We start from the raw sequence: 20,567 nt of genomic DNA, 5'->3' as shown, positions 1-20,567 counted from the left end.
CTATAGCTTAGTGTGCATAACACAGTCTTCATATCAACATAGTTAACAACCTTTGACATTTTTTTTCCCTGACAGACAATTCTCCGAGTAAGCCAGTGACTCAGTAAACCTGCAGAGTGGTTAGTGTACATTTTGGTGACACTATTTTAATCAAATGTCTTATTTATTCAGTGTCTAATAACATTTGTGTTGTGGTTAAATAACCATGAGCATGGATAGATATCTTTATCCAAACATATGAATGACCCTATATAATTGCTTTATTTTCTTTGGATTTATATGTATTGCAGTGGTAACTAGAGAAGACGCGGTCAAAAAGAAGGTGCAAAGTACTTGGACTTCATCGATATATATTTAATGGGGAAGTAGAATCTCTGTCCTGAGGAGTTTACAATCTAAGAAAATCACAGCCTGAAATTCATGTTAAGTCCTACCCTTAGCTGCGATTGTGTTCTTGGGAGAAGCCACCTTGGTTATGTTTAAATGGAGGACAGCCTGTTTTCTCCCTCTGCCCCTTAAAGGGAGAATTCCTTCCCTCTGAACCTTCAGGTGGACCCCCTCTCTCTTTGGTACAGAAGAGTGTTTTTTTCAGGGCTTTGGAGCTGTGCTCCGGCTCCGCTCCAGCTCCAGGCAAAAACCTGCAGCTCCACTGCTCCGGAGCTACTCAGTGGGCTCTGCTCCAAAGCCCTGATTTTTTTTTCCCCTTTTCTTTTTCTCCTGAGATCCCCCCTCTCCATTTATTCTCTCTTATCCCATCTGAGTGTTGTGTTGTTCCCCTTTCCTTCTCCCTCCCAATGTGTGGGTCTCCTCTCTTCCCTAACTCCTAGAGCTTTGGAGATGTGGGAGAATGATGCGTGGGCTAGTGTGCAGTACTGTACCTGCAGGAACCCTCTGACAGAATGTTCCCCCTTCCCAACCCTGCCTCTGCCATTTAGGGCTTGTCTGCGTGTTCACTGTGTGTAAGCTGGGGTGTAAATCTACCCGGCGCTAACCTGCCATCCAGTTACTGCCCACGTGGCTCTTGCTGCCATGCACTAACAGGTCCTTAAGGTACTTCCATCTAGTTCTGTTTTACTAGTTTTTGATTAAAGCGCACAAAGTAACTGTTAGTCTGTGTCAGCAGGGTCCACCCAAAGAGTTAGTGGATGGCAGGCTGGTATGGGGTAGATTTGCACCCCAGGTTGCTGCAAACGTAAATGTTTGTGTACACAGGCCATGAGATCATCTTTGTACAGTAAAATTCTCACCTGTAGAGAACAGTTTGGTTCCTGTAGCTCAGCTTTGTGGCTGAACTCGAAAGCGCTCCAGACATTCCGGACCCTGTTTCACTCTGAACCACTTTGGTGTAAGTGTATGTGGTGGTTGCTGGCATAATGGGACAAAGAGTTCCAGTAGTGCTAATGCTTCCTCATAGTACGTGTGTGGCCTTCTTGAAGCCTCCTCCGTTCCACTGCTCCTGGTAGCTCTGCAGGGAACTGTGCAAGTGGCACTCCCAGGGCTTTGCCACTCAGATGGGTTAGAATCATTCTAGTGAAGATGTGGGGCAAAACTGCAATAGCTGAGAACATAAATCAACATGACTAGTGTTGGCACACTGGCCTGGTTGTGTTTATCCAGTTCTAGCCCCCTAGTTCAATTAGGAATTGATCAGTTCTCCAGTGTACATACATCTTCAGCTGGAGGCCTCCTGCCTGCACTGCTGAGTAACCCTAGCAACTGGAGGTCAATGTCCTCCCCTCCTCACTCCCTCCCCCCATCAGTTCAACCAGTTAACTAGGACTGGATTGTGACAGTCCCAGCCAAAAGGGAAAAGTTGCAAATGCGAATCAAGGAGTTGTTTTCATGTCAAAATACCTAGAATACCTGAAACAAGTAAAGGTGATTAATATTAGTATTTTTAGCCAGATCTGCTGCTGTCATGTATTTCTGCACAAGTGTACAATAGTTAAGCGGTAAGTCCTGACAGAGATCTGTTCTGCTTGAATATCTTTCTAATGAGGAAACCCAGAACACTCCAAAGAACAGATACTTGAAGTAACTTGTTTAGAAAAGCTTTTGAGGCTGAATGTGGGGCCTGCTTGAAATGAAGCTTCTGAAGATGATTTCTTATATCACAGGTCAGTCAGTTTGCCTCTTTGTTTAGAGTGCTGTGAGATGCCTCAGTACAAAGGTCACTTGTGGGTTTAAGAAGACAATAACCCACACCCATCCAGAGATCACCTCATTTTCTCTATGGAATATAAGAACTAACTACACTGAAGATCATGATCTTACAAATCTATTTGTACCCGGGTCACCAAGTATCAGGTATGTTTTTCAACACAGGGCTGGGAATGTGTTTGTACAGCACATTGACAGTGGAGTATCGGTTTCTGATTTCAGTATGGCATTAGGTTAAATGTATCCCTTAAAACAGTTTGAAAATATAATAGGTTCTGTTTCAGACTTCTGAGATGGTGGATAGTACCTAAAATTTTGGAATAAAAGCTCATAAAAGTCAGTAAATATTGTTACCTTTTTTGTTTCTGGCATAATTGTCACTAGTTCTATGAGTTAGCAACAGTCAGCTTGTTGCTCAGAGTTTTGATGTCTATTGAATCAGTGTAAGTTACTGTAAACAAGGTTCTGGGTTTACAAACGTTGCTTCTCCAGATGAGAACAGTCAGTTCTCTCAGTCTCTGACTTGGGACTGAAGCCATATAGTTATGTATTTATGATTTCTTTTTAAATAAGAATATAAAAATATCAAATAGCTGTGTTGTATTTTTCCTTATTTTTTAGAACATAAGTTAAGTCATATCCCTTACCATTTGATACTCCCCTCCCAAATAGTTTCCTTCTCTCCAGCATTTCTTAACGCGCCATACTTCCTGCCCTTCCTCTCAACTGAGGGTTTGTCTACACTTGAAAATTAATTTGGATTAAGATAGGGTGTGAATTTAAAGTGCAGCAGTAATTCATGAACAACTGTGTATGGGCACTCTTATTCTATAATAAGACTCATTTATTCCTGTTTAGCTTAATCCACTTTCAAAGTGGAGTAAATGAATAGCTATTTTGGAATAGCTCCATGTGTAGACAGGCTCTCAGCCAGATCTCTCTACCAGAATTTCCATCTATCCATTCTTCAGCAGAGGGCCTGGGTGTACTGGAGCTACTAATACTGGAGTGCCACAATGGTCAAACCCCAAGGTAGAAATGTTTTGAAACTAGAGTAAGTTACACTGGGGCCAGGCCCATTTTACACTAATGCAGCACACCTAACTTGGGATTTGCCCTGGTGTAACAACTTTGGTACAAATATCCACAGCATAGATTGTGCTCTAAAGACCTATTAACCCTCTGTATTCCCCCTCTGTTCCAGTTAGCTTGGAGTTTGAGAGCCTGAATCTGAGTTACATTAAGGGCCTTCTTACATTGGACTGACAGTGTATAGGAGTCTTAAAGCGGGACAACATTCAATTTGCACCTACTTTAAAGCAGTGTAAAAGGGCACATAATGTAAATGAGAATTCAGGCCTGTCTCTTACACTTCAGGTCTTTCCATTTTCTTTTTCTTGTTCTACCTCATACCTCCCTAACTGAATGAAGATCTGGATGGTCCTCTCTCCTTCCGTCTCCACCTTGCCCCTTTACTGACATCCTGCCAAGTCCACTGTAAATCAGCTGAGCTCCAGGATCCAACCTTAATTAAACACACTTGGGATATATCTATACTGTAAATGTCTTACCAATATTTGAACACCGCTGTACCAGTGCAACCAATGGTATAAACTCTGTGGTAGAGTGGGCATAGGCAGTTTTAGATGATACAGTAGTGAAATCCCATGCACTGAGTCTACAGTGTTCGTAGCACCACCGCTCAAAAACTAGTATGAAATTCACTAGGGTAGACAAGGTCCAGGTACCCCACTCTGCTTTGGAATTTCTAGCAGTACTGCTAACCTTTACTTAATATAGATAGGGTATCTAAAGCCAACTGAGTAGTTTACTTCTTTGCATGTTATTACCCAAAATTCCCTTCCATCCCACAGCTGTTTCATAGCAGTGCTGTTCTCTTGGGAACAAACTGAAAGGTCTGTGCTTGCTTTTGGATGGAGAGAGTTCCTTAGTATGTGTTGTGTTGTTGCAGGCTTTTTCCTACATTTTAGCCTCCAAACCTTTATCATTTGTATTGTCTGTACCTGTGTGGAGAGTGTATATGTTATAGGAAGGGAACCTCTGTTTACACAAATATTCTGTCAAAGAATAGTTGTGTACTTTGAGGGAGACCTCTAGTTGTACTTCTATGTAATGAATTATTTTGCTTATCAAACTCCGCAATCTGAGTCAGACAGTAAACTGAAATGATCTGTACAACAAATCCTTAAAATCATTATAGGTCTTTAAAATGTCACAAAGATTCAAAGGGAAGGTGGCCAATTTGCCTGGTAAATTAGCTGCAGTCAAGAACGTGTTACCTTCAGTAGCTTGTCTAAGTCTCTGCACGGTCGTGGCTTCATTGCCTCAAATGTCACTTAAAGTAAGAGTAGTTTTTATAACTACACATAAAAGACAGGATGGCTTAATGAAGATGATTTCTTCATGTGTCAGAATGACCCCTTTGTTTCTCATCTTACTCTTTTGTTGCCTGCAGCTAATCTGCGTTTGGGTTATCAGATCCTGGGATCTGACAATGCTGATTCTAGCAATGGCATTCATCTGGAATGCTGCCTTTTGTTTACTGGTTTTACCAGGCCTCAAATGCTTTCTTTGGTCATCTGGTGTCTCCACTAATGTGATTTGCACTCTCACGCTCTGCAGGTAGTCATGAGGTTTTATATGGGAATTAGACTATGGCCTGCCACCCTGGTTGCTAATGAATCCACAGGGTAGTCTGTTTTTGTTTTGCTTTTCCAACTTTCTTTTAAAAGACAAACTATATTCTGTTTGTGTTTTTATAGTCTCCTCATTGCTTTGGACTTTAACTTTTAGAGTAGATTTACCAGCTGTGTTGTAAGAAACTTAGTAAATTCCATTTCTTATGGAGCCATTTACTTTTGGTTCAAGGCTTATAAATATATACAGAAAGATATATTGCCACTTTTAGATCTTCAGAGTTTCTTTATAACTATCATTTGTTTTAACAATAAATATCCCTCATACTTTTGGATATCTGATTATAATACTGGGAGATTGATCATTTTTAAAAAAATGTTGTATATCTAGACTAGAAAAGTGAATCCCTATAATACATAGGGAAATGGAAGTGTTTTAATAATTAGGTTGCAACTGAAGTCTTATCATTCCATAAGCACAATTCAGGAAAGAGTAAAGCTCACATTTATATTGTTGAGCTGGGTTGTGATCTTGAACCACCATAGACAAAAGAAAACAGCTGAGGGTAAACACAAGTACAGTTGGGTAACAATGGGCAAAAGTACTAAGCTGTTTGTTCTAATAGTATGGGGAAATTACTTGTGATTTTCTTTGTGGTTTGTTTAATTTGAAAAGAGAACGGGATTGAACGTAACACCTGAGATTTCATATATCAAATACCATAGCAGTTGTGCATTACGTAATGTTAGTAACTCCCCCATTCCCCTCTTTTTCACATTAGGGAAGACAACAGGCTCTCAAATGCTTAGGCCTGGTCTATACCAAAAACTTAGGTCAACCTAGCTATGTCACTAGGTAGCTGAGAGATGCAGTTAAGCTGACCTTAGCCCTCATGTAGAAACTGCTTGGTCAGTGTAAGAATTCTTCCATTGACCTATCCACTGCCTCTCAAGGGGGTGGATTTACTCTAGCAATGGAAAAATCACTACAGCTGTGCCTCTATAGAACTTGTAGATAGATATAGCCTTAGGTGTTACATTTGGAAGAAGGTCAGATGCTGAAGCCAACATGGGGTCTGGGCTTACAAACCCTCACTCAGTTCCATTGATTTGAATGAAGCTACTAGAGTGATCAGGAGTCTTCAGGAGTAGTCCTACAAGTATGTAGAGGCTAGCACATGATTCCAAAGTACATTCTGAGCACGATGTGTATAGTTTTAACTGCCACCTTAATCATTTTAATTTTTCTTTCAATATATGGTATCATATTTAAGGTTTTTTCTGAACACAGAACTTTAAACTTTTTCATGATTAAAGACTGAGCATAACTGAGTGAACTGCATAAAGGGTATAGAACAGGCGTGGCCAAATTGCAGCTCGTGAGCCTCATGTGGCTCTTGTACAGTTAATGTGGCTTGCTGAGTCTCCCACCCATCCCCCATTCTCTACCTACCAGACTGGGGGCGGGAGCTTGGGGCTTCTGCCCTGCAGCAGGGTTGTGGGGCTAGGAGCTTCGGACCTGGAGGGAGTGGGGGAGTCTCAGGGCTTTAGCCCCGCAGGGAGGCATCAGGGCAGAACCCCAGTGCCCCAGCGGGCGCCACTCTGTGAGGAAGTTTGTGCATGTCTTGTGACTCTCAAACTTCTGAAGATTATTGTATGTGGAGGGTCAGTAAGTTTGGCCACCCCTGTTATGGAATCTTTCTTGTGAAAGACTTAGTATATGTGGGAATATAAATTCAATAGTAAAGTGGCAATAAAACTTCCCACTAGCCTAACTTAAATCTTGAGCCATGGTGGAGAGAGCAACTAACAGGTTTTGTTTGTTTTTCTTTCTGTTTGTGTCTTTTTAAGTTGGAAAATTTTAGGTAGCTATTAAAAAAACCACCCTCAAAACCAAAATTTTGTGCAAACTAACGGCCCTTTGTCACTCAAGGAACAAAATAATACAATAATGGACAATAAAAATAGGAGTTTATGTTCTCTGACAGGCCAGTTCTGTACCATTTAAATCAGTGACAGTTTTGCCATTGACTTTAGTAGGTATAAGATTTGGTTTCTACAATGGACGAATATATTGGAAAAAATAAGGGTTGGGGAAGTGTCATTCATAACACACAGAATTTGTCCTTGATAGTTTGCCATATTTTTTATGCATCACAATTGATGACAGGAGCTGGAATTTCTGATCAAAGAATAGCAGCAACATTATTTAGTATTTGTTTTACTGAAGAAAAATGTTACTGTGTAAAGAATGCAGTTACAGGATGTATTTAATAATGAGGGTAGAACATATAAACTAAGAATAAATCGATTGAGTCATAGTGGCCTGACAGCTGCATAGAAGGTCCTTGTGACCTAGAGGTTTGTGACCCATGAAATTCCCACTTTCCTTGGAATTGGTAATCTATATTGAAATGCAGAAGTTTGAGAAAAGCTTTGAAAGTTACATATTGCATGGCCTGAAGTGTCAAGTAAAATTATAATTGGGATATGAATATTAAGTTGAAAGTATGTTTATGCTAGTTGAAATTATGGTGGGGCTGGATTCTGACTTCACATAGGTGTTACACTAGTGTAATTCCATTGACTTCAGTGAAGCAACAACCGATTCTCACATGTGTGAGATCAGACTAAGGACCATTATATTTGTAGTCAAACAGCATGCTAAAATAATATAAACTTCAAACATGGTGGTTGATGCTTGATTGCTTTTTGACTTTATTTTATGAACTTGTGTGCCAAGGAGTTGAACCCAAAATTTTGCTTTATAAGTCGTTCGTGCATCTGACTGAAAGAGACAAATTATGCAAGTAAGAGCTTGTGTCAAAGAGTTGTTTATAAAATGGTATATATCCAAGGCTACAGGATTTCTTTTTCTTACATTGGCAGACAGTCCAGAGGCCAAAAGGAAGATAAATCACAACTGGCCCCCTCTCTCATTTTTGAAATGGTTCAACCCTGGGGTTTAGCTGAAGGACTTAAGGAGTTTTTGAAGTGCAAATGGGTTGGTGAAGGGTAAACCTTTTCAGAGTTTCATTTTGATGGATTTTTTTTTTCTGTGTGGATTTCTGGCACCGGCTGTGATCTGGGAAGGCCAGGGTTTTTTTTTTGTTTTGTTTTTGATCAATCAAGCAAGAAGAACTTGCCATGGGGGCGTACATTCTCTGCATGCATATTGATCCTATTGTGTTTAAAAGTAGTTAATTTAATCAAGGCTTTTTGAAACCCCCCCCCAATAAGACTTGCATTAATGGAGCTGTCATTTCAAGGTCATGCTTTAGTGTCAGTAATTAGTATTAATGACAAAAGTTACCTGTAAGTGAAATGTTGTTAGCTGTTACACTTACTACTTATTAGGTTGTTGGGCTAATTAGGGTGAGATCAGGTTCTAAATATATGCATTTTTTAAATGTTCAGTGTGAATAAAAATGGTGCTCTGTCATCAAGTTAGAGATTAAGACTGTCTTGATTGTTTTCAAGGTATCCTTTCAGCGGTATTGGCTGAAGTCAGGTATTGTTGTAGAGCACATTATTCATTTTACAATTGAGATTTTGCAGTACAACTAGGGAAACATATCTAACCCCCTTTTTTTAACTCAGATGTGTTTTAATATGAAATGTATATTTGAAGAGAAGTTACCCAAAAGTGCAAACTGTCTGTGCCTTCCATCAGTTTCATTTGAGCTAATGAAGGACAACTTACTCAGTGGCTCTTAATATATAATTGATTATTTCCCCCAACTAATACATTTTACCTATATGATGTGTAAAATTCAAACTTATAAAATATAACTAGTTCTTTGTTACTAAATAGGTTGCCAAGTAAAATATTCTAAAAATTGTGAGTGTGTGTATAATACAAGCATGCGCACACATGCACTGGAATGAAAAATAATTTGAAGTTTTATAAGTGGCTCATTGGCCATAAAGCCATTGAAATAAATTATGACAAACTACTCCCATCCCCCATGTTCTGTTTTCTTTCACAGAACCAATATGGTCATAAAATCTGTTTGGTTTTTTTTGCAATAGGTTTGTCCCAATGTTTATTTTGTCAAGGTGGATGTGAGCTGCAAAATTCAGATTTGGATTTCACACACCCCAATATTCAGTGGTGTTTGGATCCAGATATTTGGTTTGACCTGCCATCCACAGTTTTGGATTCCCACATTCTAGTCTCCTCCTTCCAGATAAAATGTCTGCAGGGTTCACAGCCAGGGTTTTTGGTTCAGGTCTATTTCTGTTATTTATGACCATCTGTCTCATTTTACACAGTCTTTAAAATATGTCATTTGGAAAAAATGGATGGCTTAAGAACTACAAATACTTTCTCTTTCAATGTTCTTAACAATTGAACTGATAACTTCAAGATGTACGAGTGGTCACTAGTATGATATTCTGCCTTGTCTAATCGAAAATAGATAATCTTTGGTTCAGTTTTGGCCCAGATCCTACCCAGAGATTCACAGTATTGCCAATCCAAAAAATCATGAATCAGGCACCCCCAAATCCTGAGACTGATTTTAGAATGATAAGATTTTATTAAGTTATCCATTTTGGTGGTTTAATTTGTCTCCTGTGTTGTTTTTGTTTGTTGTTTTTTAAAAATCTTTTAGGGTTCAAGTTTTACTTCATAATTATGTAGGCTGGAACCTTTTTTAAAGAAAGCTGAGCTTTCTCACCTATTCACATGCCACCAGGAGAAGAGGCTTTAAAATAAAATAACCCACATATTATGAGGCTTCTGACAAAATTGTGATAAATGGCAAAATTGGATCCCAGTTCAGAGAGGGGTTGCTCCTCCACTGTACTATTTTCTCTCCATATCTTCCGCATACCTGTGACACTCCTCTTCCCCTCCCCTGCCAAGAGCTCTGCCTGGATCAAGATCTGGATGGGCTGTGGTGTAGCTTGGGCAGGCCAGAGCGCTGAAGACAACTGCATGGCTTATTCCACACAGGGCCCCCCCCCCCAGCAAAATGAAGTTTTTTTGCAAAGTTCCTCCTTAGAAGGGAGCACTCAGTTGCAAGTGAGGCATTGGCTAACAGTGGAAGCCTTGGCAACATGGCTAAATGGCACAACCCGGGTGGTGGAGGGAACAGGGATCTTGGAGAGCATGTGGGAAGGCAAACCCCACCCTCAATGGACCTACTTGGGAGGAATTCTGTGAGGTGATAATCATTGGGTCTTCCTGCTCTTTGGGGTTCTGGGCCACGGTTTTTACTGAAGAAAGAGACATTCTGGTCCTTTTTTATTTAACTCTCTACACTTTGGATGCTCTTAATATGAGGAAATGAAACCATATTACATGGCACTCTATGTAGAAATGATTATATTAGAGCTTGGGTACCGAGGGCCCAGTCCCGTATCAGGATCTGCTAATGTGGACCTTTGCATCTGCTGAAGTCAAAGGGATGCTGTGTAAGTGTAGGGGGCTGTGCTAGGGGATCTTGATGCAGGGTCAGAGCCTAAGGGCAGGTCTATACTTAAAACCCTGCACCAGCAGCTGTGCTGCTGTAGCACTTCGGTGAAGACACTACTATGCTGACAGGAGAGCATCTCCTGTCGGCATAGTTAATCCACCTCCGCGAGAGGCATGTTGACAGGAGAACATATCAACATAGTGCTGTCACCAGCGGGGGTTAGGTCGATTAGAATTATGTTGCTCAGGGGGGTTGATTTTTCACACCCCTGAGCGACATAGTTATATCAATATAAATTTATAGTGTAGGCCTGGCCTAAGAGTGTACAATTTCCCAAGCATTACTCCAGTATTTATATAAAAAAATAACAACAAAAAAAGTCTCCCAACAAATTGGGGAGGATGCGTCTGATGGTATGTTTTATAAAATCTTGTTTTTTCTGCTCATTTCAAAAAAATTGAGCAATGTTTATCATGAAGCAAATTGCATATGGCCATTGAATTTATGGCAGTGTTGTGTTCAGCTTTTTTATTTTGTTTTCTCATTACAGACAGCATACCAATTGTAAATTGCCATGCAACTAATAAATATGGTAAAGAAGTGAATGTTGTGATCACGTCAATAGTAACTCATGAGAAAAAATTAGATCACAAGATGTTGGGTTAATTGGTCCCCTGTTTTGACCTTTGTTCTGTGTTTCTATATGGTTTTTGTCTGTAATGCTCATGTGACCTCAGCAATTTTGTATTCTGCAGTCAAGGTTATTTGCCATTATTGGGTGAAAACTGAATATAAGATGCTTTTTAAAACCTTGATGGCAAGGAAGGAGAAGATTTCCTTGCCTCCACACCATCCCTTTCATCAGAGAGGAAAGATTGAGTGTTCATGTCATCTCTCTCATTAGTTTGTGGCTGGAAGATGTTAATGTAACCTTGTTGTTGTTGTTGTTCCAGAAGAGATTTATAGCACCCCTCAGAATTGTTTTTATTTTTTCTCCTGAATTATAGTTTGTGTAGTGAATGCTGTGTTTATTTTATGAGTCAAATGTTTATATTCCAAATTGAAATTGCATGGTACGTTACAGTCGATGTTAGGAAATAGCTCTTAAAATAATTATTCTTTGCTATTTTAATTGAAAAATCTGTGCTAAAATGTGCAGGAAAACTGAGTTAAAATTTTGTTGAGCTGTGGTGTTGAACTGTAGTAAACAATATTTATTTGTGAGCCACAGATTTAATACTTCTGGGATTAAAATAGTTACTTGAAGAAGCAGCTCAATCTCTCTCACACATGTGTGTGCTTCCTGTGCCTGTGAATTTCCCCCAGAACACAAGTTTATCTTTATGGAAAAGTCCCACAGAATTTAATTCATAGATGACTTGTCTGTAGAAATTTTAAACCATCCTGTAAAATTTAATTACCAAATAATTGTGTTCTTGCTATAGAACTCAATAGCATGAGTTCTACAGATTTTAAAATTGTATAGAAAAGCCATCATTCTCTATTGAATTTTGTATAGCTTTTAGAGCAATTTATATGGAATCCTATCTAGTTACTTTTTAAACCTATTGGTTTCATCCCGGTTAAATGTTACAGGACTCTTCCATAAGAGTAAATAGTGAAAAGACCATCGGCAACAACAACAGGGGGTGGGGAGAAGCACTCTTTTGTGGCTTTGATTGTGTCAGATTCTGTTTCTTTGCAGTCATTTTCTTTTTTCACTTGAGAGGGGTTTATGGTGCAGTGTCCGTCACAACCCCATCTTAAAGTTGCAGTTGTATTTCTCTCTTGAGTTCGTAGAGGTGATGTTATCTTTTGTTCACTCAGCAGTATGGTCATTCCTAAGAGCATCTGTCACTTGAGGCATTATAAGATGGATGGGTCTCAAGTGAACTGCTGGCTGAAGCAAATGGTGAAAATAAGAAAAGACAAGGGGGTTGGGGGCCTTCAGAGATCAGAGAGGACAGACAACAAGGAAACACTGTTAAAAATCAAGAGTAAGCCAAGCAATACTAGAAGAAAGAATCAAGATTGATCACATGTTGTCATATTCTAAGTGTCTTGGAAACTAAGATTCTTCTATGGCTGTAATGATCTGAGGAAGTTTTCTAAATCATGGTAAAAATTTATTTGCTTGGCTTTTATATTTTATTTGGACATGAGGGATTGTCAGAACAGTGTGGTGGATTATGAGGAAGAAATTGTGCTTTGTATTATAGGTTTCATTCTAACTTCAGGAGAAATTTAAATTTTGCAATATTCAAAACAAAAAACCCTCTCTCCTCCAAAAAAATCCAGCACATGCTGGTAACACTATTTTGTTTATTTTGGTGTGTCTGTCTATACTGGATGTGCTTACATGTCAGCCGGGTGCCCTCCCCCCATTCTGTTATATTGAATGCTAATTTCGTTTTGTGCAACAGCAGTAATCGAAAACCGAGACTATCAATAATTCTGCTTTTGGAGATGCAAATGAAGCTGTTTAATGAACAGAGTGCATCTCATAGTGTTTAATGTAAAAAGGAAACAGTTCTAATACAAGTTCTCTGACTTAGTTGGACTAATTCGGTTTGACATTCTGAACTGAAAATGGAAAAAAAAATTTTTTTTAAAGCTGGGAAGGTCCCAGTTTGCAGATCCAGTCAGATAAGGACAAAATGAGTTTTTACTTACAGAGGAGCCAATATATGACGAGGGGTGGGGAGGGATCTAGGCGGATGTTGGCTTGAAAAATTATTTTGTCACATTGTTTGGCGTTAGTCCACGAGGGGAAGCACGGGTTGAAAGGCAAAGAAATTAAGATGATTAGAAGGTTTAAAGCTTCACAAATGGTGGAGTATCTCTCTTCTCAATGGGTGTAAATAATAGATGAAAGACTAAGAGTGACAACAAAGGATCAGGGCATTTAAGAGGATGTGTGCAGCCTGAATAGAGGTCTGTGGCCTAGGGCCAAAGGTCTTAGCTTTGGGTGTAATTAGAAGAAAATACAAAAATGTCATTACTAGCAGGTGAAATGTTCAGCACGTGGCCAAAACATAGCAATTTCAGACCCGAGAGCTGTTCGAATTGGATTACGGGACTGTTAAAAATCATGAAATTCTTTGCGGAGTCTTATGGTTTGGTCAGAAATGATGTGGTTTAATCTTATTGACCATCTGTGATAGACTTCCTGTTTGTAGCATGGTGAGGTAGTGCAGCTCAGAGTAAGAACTAGAGTCCAGGGGAATGTGTAGGCTTTTTTTGTGTTACAGTGAAACACATTTCTCCTGACTAAAATAAGAAATATAAGGAACAGAGTTTCAATCTTTAACAACCCATTCCTTTTTTAAGATTGTGGAAAAGAAGAAGAAACTCAATTATATTGTTGGGAAAATTTTTTATTTCATTTCAGAGACATGTTTTTGTATTATTAATGTGCTTTCTAAAATTATTTTATACGTTATCTGACAATATTGGGTCAAGTTGTGCCATCAGCTTTAAGCAGAATATCCCACTTGCAACCAGTTAGGAAAGTTCTCCTTTAAAATCTGCCTGCAGTGTGGCCCATTATTGTAAAGAAAATGAATTGACTGGAGTGACTAGGAGGCGCTTGTGTGGAGATATAACCCACTCAACAAGAAGTCTATTTAAGGTTTTCTCTTCTGATAACAAATCTTATGTATAGTAATAGAATAAATGCAAAGTATCATAGAATATCAGGGTTGGAAGGGACCTCAGGAGGTCATCTAGTCCAACCCCCTGCTCAAAGCAGGACCAATACCCAATTTTTGCCCCAGATCCCTAAATGGCCCCCTCAAGGATTGAACTCACAACCCTGGGTTTAGCAGGCCAATGCTCAAACCACTGAGCTATCCCTCCCCTAAATACATGTTTTAGAACTTGACATTTTTACTTGCTGTTTGCCACAGCCCTGTTGCCATCCTCTTGGGCATTTTAAGTATATTTATCTTGTATTAAATAGAATTTTTGCTTAAATTATCTTTACAGAAGCAGTTTGCGTGTGGGGGAGGGGAGAAATCAGCAATCCATCTTTTGACTTAATTTTTGTCTGGAAATAATTTTTGGTCATTACTGTATACCCTAAACAGACATAAAGATATATTATTAAAAGCAATATGTCTGAAAAGTAATCTCCTTAGGTTATCACCAAGTACTGATTGTTCTCTGCTTGGAGAATTTTTCCTTTAAGTGATTATTTTTTGCAGTACTAGGTCCTAATCCTGTTACCATTGCAGTGAGTAGCAAAGTTCCATTTGACCTCAGTAGTGATGGATCAGATCCTTACTCTGCAGAAGGAACGGATTTTGTTGGAGGATTGTCCTTCGTTGTTTAATGGCATAGAAGGAGCCACAGACATACTGCAGAAAGTGCCATATAGATTATATGGCTATTTAAAAAAACCAAAACATTTTTCTTCTTTTTGTCAGCTCGTGCGTAAAGTGAAGAAAGTGCTGTAGGGTCTGTAAACATATAATTAGGAACAGGATCTATCTGAGAAAATCTCTGTACTGACCAGTTTTGCCATATGTGAACTTTGATAGGCTGGTTTTAATGTCCTGTTGAGGCAGGTTTTAATGTCTTGTTGCTAACTGTATAATATGTTGGATCTGAACTGCCATCAATTATTTTGTTTTTTTCCCTCCTCATTATTTTGCAGGTGTTTAAGAACTTTAAACGACCTAGATAACGTGGCAGCGGGTTACCCTAAACTCTTAGCTACAACCCTTAATCATGAATGCATTTCAAAAAGGTTAAAAGAATACAAGAAGGTACTGTACTTACCTCATGCATTATACAGAATATGTGATGTTTGTTTTTATATCTCTTTGTCTTCAACGTCCACTTTTTTAAATCTGTGTTTTGAGAAATAGGAACTGTGAAAAGCTGTTCTATTTTGGTACTATTGTGATGCACTTATTCCAATCTCCCCCCCCCCCAAAAAAAAACCCCCTCAAAACGTTAATCGATTCACTTAATTAAAAGAGGTTCGCTAGAAAAGGCTTATCAGTATTGCCAAATACGTTCTTTTCTACATATCAGAAATAGCCTCAACTTTATTATTTTGTTATAATTGTTTGATTTCACTGCCATCCTTTACTTGATGTTTGACCTCATAACTCTGCAAGTTTCCAAACTCTGCTAGCCAAATGAATGCTTAGGAAGTTGTGTGCATATATGTATATACTACACACACACACATGCTGTATGTTTTGTTTTTTTTTTGCAATCTCAGAAGAGTTAAAACAATTTGGGTGGAGAATTTGAGTTCTCTAGTTGAATTTTACAGTTTATAAAAATAGATGTGCACTTCCAATTGAGAGCTTCACAGTAGTATTTTCTGATTGGGAGAGGCTTGACTTATTCAAAATAGTACATTGGACTCCTATAGTTTCTTGTTGTATTTAAATGACCCAGCATTTCCAGGAGGCCAAAGATCTATTCCTGTTTTATGACCTGTTATATCCTTGGGGCAGGGGCTGCACTGAGGCCCAATAGAGCAAGAGGGTCATTGCCACAGTCCAGGTCCTAATTGTTGCTTCATGGTTACCACACAGATACCAAAACCTGCTCTCTGTAACATTGTAGCTGGGAACATCTGGAACATAGTAGTAGTCTGAGAGGGGAAAAAAAGCCTCTTGCATTTTGTTTCACCAGGTGCTAGGAGGAAGCAATATTAGACTTTTTGATACGGGAGGCAAATTCTGTGGCCCCTGAAGTTAGGCGACAACAATTGAAGAGGTCAAAGGACAGCTGAGTGGGGTCAATGAGACACCATGGGGTGTATTTTGTTACTTAGTAAAAGGAGCAGCATCCTAAAACCTTAAAGGATTCTCTTGAAAATCTATGTTGTGAAAAGGTTTTATGAGTCTGATGGCAAAAAGTGCTGATTTATCTACAGAATGCTTGCTTTTGTCTAAATGAAAGGATAATCCTTACCAAATGTTGTCAGCTATCATAGTGCAGTCATTACAGGTCTGAAAGGACCGTTTAAGCATACTTCAGCTTCCCAAATGAATATCATTGTAATGTTTCTCTGTTTGAAAAGAATTCTGAACTGTTTATTTTCTGAGCTTTTCTCCTTTGATATCAACGTTAACACAGTGAGCAAAATATTTGAAAAAGCTGAAAGAAAATTTTTTATTTATAAATTAAAGATTTCTATTCCTTAGGGAGGCTTCTTAGCTTCTGTAGATTCTCTGTGTGTTTCTTGTAAGAGGAAAATCTTAATTTACCAGCATATAGTCCAGTCTAAACTGTAGCTGATTTTAATCCATTAATACTTGTTCAGTGAATGTTTAAACTTGTTAAACTAAGCTTTTATTTGTTTATATAATTTGTTCTGTGTACTTGAATGAAAGAGAAAAATAGTTTTTGACTAAGGAATGCCTATAATTTATTTGGCATTATCTTTTTTTATTATCCACAAGTAATTAATTCTCAACACTTTTCACTGAAGCAGATAGGAAACCAATGTCAGAGTCAAGATCTTGTAAAATATAAGAAAAGAAAATGTAGTAAAGGTTGCCCTCTTTACAGGGAAGGGGGTGGAGGAAAGAGTATATGCGTGTGGTAGAAAAGAGTTTTGCCGCAGCTCAGAACCAAGGTCTCAGATTTTGACCCTACCATCTTATACAAGCAATCATAGTCACAGTAGGAAGAAATAGGTGTTCAGAAGACAGGAGGTGATGGTATTGTTATTGTAACAACTGCACTGTCTTGATCTTTACAAGAATACACCAGAAAGCGTGGCAATGAAATAATCTGTGTAGCTATGAAAGAATAGGAATCAAATATATATAGTTTCATATAGAAAAAAGAAATGCTTGTCTTTTTTGTGAAGCACGGTTGTCCAAAAGGTTTAATTATTACACCTTTAAAAGTAATGTATACAGATGCTTGGCACGATTTATATCAAGGTTAAGGCAACTTTAAACAAATATCTTGGAAAAGGGTAACCTACTAAAATGCAAATTGCCTATTAAACACAATCCCTGTTTAAATAACACTTAAGTTTGCTTCAAAACTGGCACACGCTATTAAATTTTCTTGATACCCCATTGTCTCCTGATGAGTTTAGGATGAGGCATATGTCTGAGGAGTGTGCATGGAGGAGGCACAGCAAGTTGAAATGTCAGCCTTCACTTTGATTTTCCAGGCCTCCACCAATTAGTGTTGAATTTCTGTACAACAAAATAATGATAAACTAGTCTATAGTAAAAGATAAAAAAATGTTATTTACCCAAGAGAGTGGGCTGGATTTTATCATAGAAACTGGATGGACCTGACTTCTCCAGGCTTGCAACAGACTACCACTGTCTCTAAATACAAAGCTAGATTCTTACAAATACATATATAGGAACTTGTATCCATCCAAGTTCACGTACATATTAGAAAAGGCATAGATTAGACTGAACCAGAAGTTGTGCTACGATCTTTAATATTGTTTGTAACAATGACACTTAACATATATAAAATGGAGATCATATAGACCTCTGTAAAGTACTTAGCCATCCACTGATGAAAAGTGCTCCATAAGTACCATATAAGGTATTAGTTTTTTTTAATGGAGTTTGACCTGCTAGAAAGAAAGTTTTACAGTTAGCATTTATATTCTATTGTGTAAATATGCAAGGTAAAGTATGGTGAGGTATATTTTCTTCCTATTGGATGCTGACATTTAATGGAGTTTTATCTTAATGAATAAAAGGGTGAATGGAGCCTATATGTGGGAATTATGACTAAGTGATGGTTGTGTGGCAGCTACATTATGTCTAGATTGTAAATACCATTAAGAAATTTTATTTTGGGGAAAAATGAGTAGAAGTTGCACAGCAAAATGTCTAAAGTAAATAATTTAGTCCTGTATAATTTCTTCTTCCTCTCATCTGCAAAACCCAAATGCACTAGTTAGCATAGTGAATGATGACTGTAACAGGAACAATACGAGCATTTGAGATTGTGTATTCATTCCTATATTACATAAATTTGTTTGGTGTAATTTTTTAGCTAAAAACTGGGTTTTTTTTCCTATCATGAACCATTGCATGACATTTTATAGTTTAGAAAACAAATATAAATCCTGAAAATAATTGTTTGTCTTGGGATTGCTGAGGTGGTCTTAGCTGAGAGAGGTAGCACAAATGCAGATGGCTATACTTTTTAAGAAGCTTCCCTGTATTTACTGTTTTAGTTTTGTTCTGTTGGGTTGCTTCTGTGTCAGAAAAACTGGTCTCCTGTGACACCTTGGAACATCGCATGGTGCCTACTAATGATTTGCATCTTTGATCTCTCACAGCCTCTGGTAGTTCCAGATATTCTTGACCGATTTGTTTATTCTACAGAAGAATTTCTGGTATTTCTGGGAAAAGAGAAAGTAAAGACTCAACCTTGACACACAATAAATGCATGTTACATAGAAGAATAAATACGAAAAAGCCATTAGGAAGAAATCCACAAAACATTCTGCATTTTCTGATCATTTCCACCAGAAAGTAATGAGAGAGAAGGATTTATTTAATAGAAATGAAATGAACCATGTGGCCACTATTACTCAACAGTGTAAGGCTGTTTCACAGAAAATTGCTCATCCAGCATTAACCTTGACATAGTTTTGAGTTTTGTGGTTTTTAAGATCTCTGTATACCCATATTTTCTTTGTTCGCTTTATTAGCGCACTGTTTTTGGCAAAGAAATGGCCCTGAAAACAGATGTTCAATAATTTTATTTTGTTGTTTGGAGCAATGGCTGAACATGCTTAAAAGAAGTGTGATTTGTTAATATGCCTGTTGACTGCAGAAGACTGTAGTGGAGTATCACATACTAAAAGTAAAGGACAAAATGTACTTTTGTTCTGTTCATTTTTTTAACGAAGAATTTTGGAGAAAGATGACGTTTATGCATTTGAAGAGAATTGTTTCTGAACAATTCTTATTTATAAGCAGTTGAGGATCCAGTCAGAACTGAATTTATAAGTAGTCTGGCACAAACACTAAGTCAAAGATGTGTTTTCTAACTCCTTCAGTGATACTTTTTTGAAGCCTGATTAAAAACAAGGAGAAAAGTATTTATTAGCATTGCATTGTTTTTACACAAGGCTGTAAGGAATTGCTAATAAATTTGCTTACTTTATCCAAGCCTGTTAGACGTGGCAATTTGATTTCTCTGAGTTGTTTGAATTTTTATTTATTTATTTATTTTTTTAAGAATTACTTTATGGATTTTTTGTTTGTTTGTTTTCAAATTTATTTTTAGAGGGGGAACATGAGAGAACAAACCTTGATCGTGTTTTCGGTAGAATTACACAATTAGTAGATGAAAAGGAGGTGTAAGATACAATGTATCAGATCGTTACATGCAATATGGCCAGTTTGTGCCACACCTCACTTCTGGCCCATTTTGGCCACAAAATTTGTCTAATTCTTCTTGGAAGAATAAATAAACACCAGTGTAAGGAAAATGCTGAAGTGGCATAAAGCCTGATGCAGGAGCTCATGTGCCCCACACCCTACCTGCTGCCAGCATAGTATGATAAAGCGCGTGTGCTTAGAAAAGAATGAGTGTAGTTGAAAGACTGATCTTGGGCTGCATTTTCAGTCCTTTCTGTCTATTACAGACCAGCCAAAGTCTCTAACATAAGGTATGTCTACACCAGTGGTCCCCAAACTTTCTTGTGGAAATAGCATATTGCTATTCCCAGAAGACTGTGGTGGGCACCCCACACCCCACCACCAAAATGCCGCTGAGAAACTGCAACGCTTCTCGGCGGCATTTCAGCAGCGGGGTGTCCTGCGGGCACACAAAAATGCCCCGGTGGGTGCCATGGCGCCAGCGGGCACCGCGTTGGGGACCCCGGTCTACACTGTATGCCATTGGCTGTAGCATATATGCAGCATTTCTCAAATGCGGCCACCAGGGGCTTTTCTTATGGCCACAGCCTCTTGGGCAGTGATTTGGGGGGGGCGAGCAGCGAAGCCACAAACACCAGAGGAGCAGGCAGCCAGTGTGAGTTCCCCACCTTCCCAGGGATGGTGGGGCTCAGGCTTCTGGCTTCAGCTCTGGGGTGGCAGGCTCTGTCCTCCGGCCACACAGCAGTAGCCTCCATCCTACGGCTACGGCCTCTGGTCCTAGCCCTGGGCTCACCACCCCATCGTCCCTGGATCCGGCTGCCTCCCCTGACCTCTTGCTGCCTCCCTACCCACCTCCCCATTCAAGGCTTAATTTGTCCTCTGGCTTACCAGGCCTGAGTAAGTCTGTTGTGAAAAGTGGTATTTGTATGTTTGTTAATATCACTTTACACTATCTTCTAGCTATCAGGTCTGCTGCTGTG

At 38.8% G+C, this 20,567-nt stretch overlaps 1 protein-coding gene across 1 annotated transcript in view; it reads left to right on the top strand.

Annotated features, from left to right (window-relative positions):
* The window catches only part of GREB1L (GREB1 like retinoic acid receptor coactivator), a 221,187-nt gene that overhangs the window by 81,052 nt on the left and 119,568 nt on the right, over positions 1 to 20,567 (top strand). Inside the window, exon 3 of the mRNA XM_084619690.1 lies at positions 14,898 to 15,009. The gene's annotated coding sequence lies outside the window, so the exon portion shown is untranslated. The remainder of the gene's footprint in view (positions 1 to 14,897; positions 15,010 to 20,567) is intronic.

Source organism: Lepidochelys olivacea, assembly GCF_965140295.1.
Source record: "Lepidochelys olivacea isolate rLepOli2 genome assembly, chromosome: 2".
NCBI lineage: Eukaryota > Metazoa > Chordata > Testudines > Cheloniidae > Lepidochelys > Lepidochelys olivacea.
Note: the sequence above shows the minus strand (reverse complement) of the source record. Positions and strands in the feature narration are given on the sequence as shown.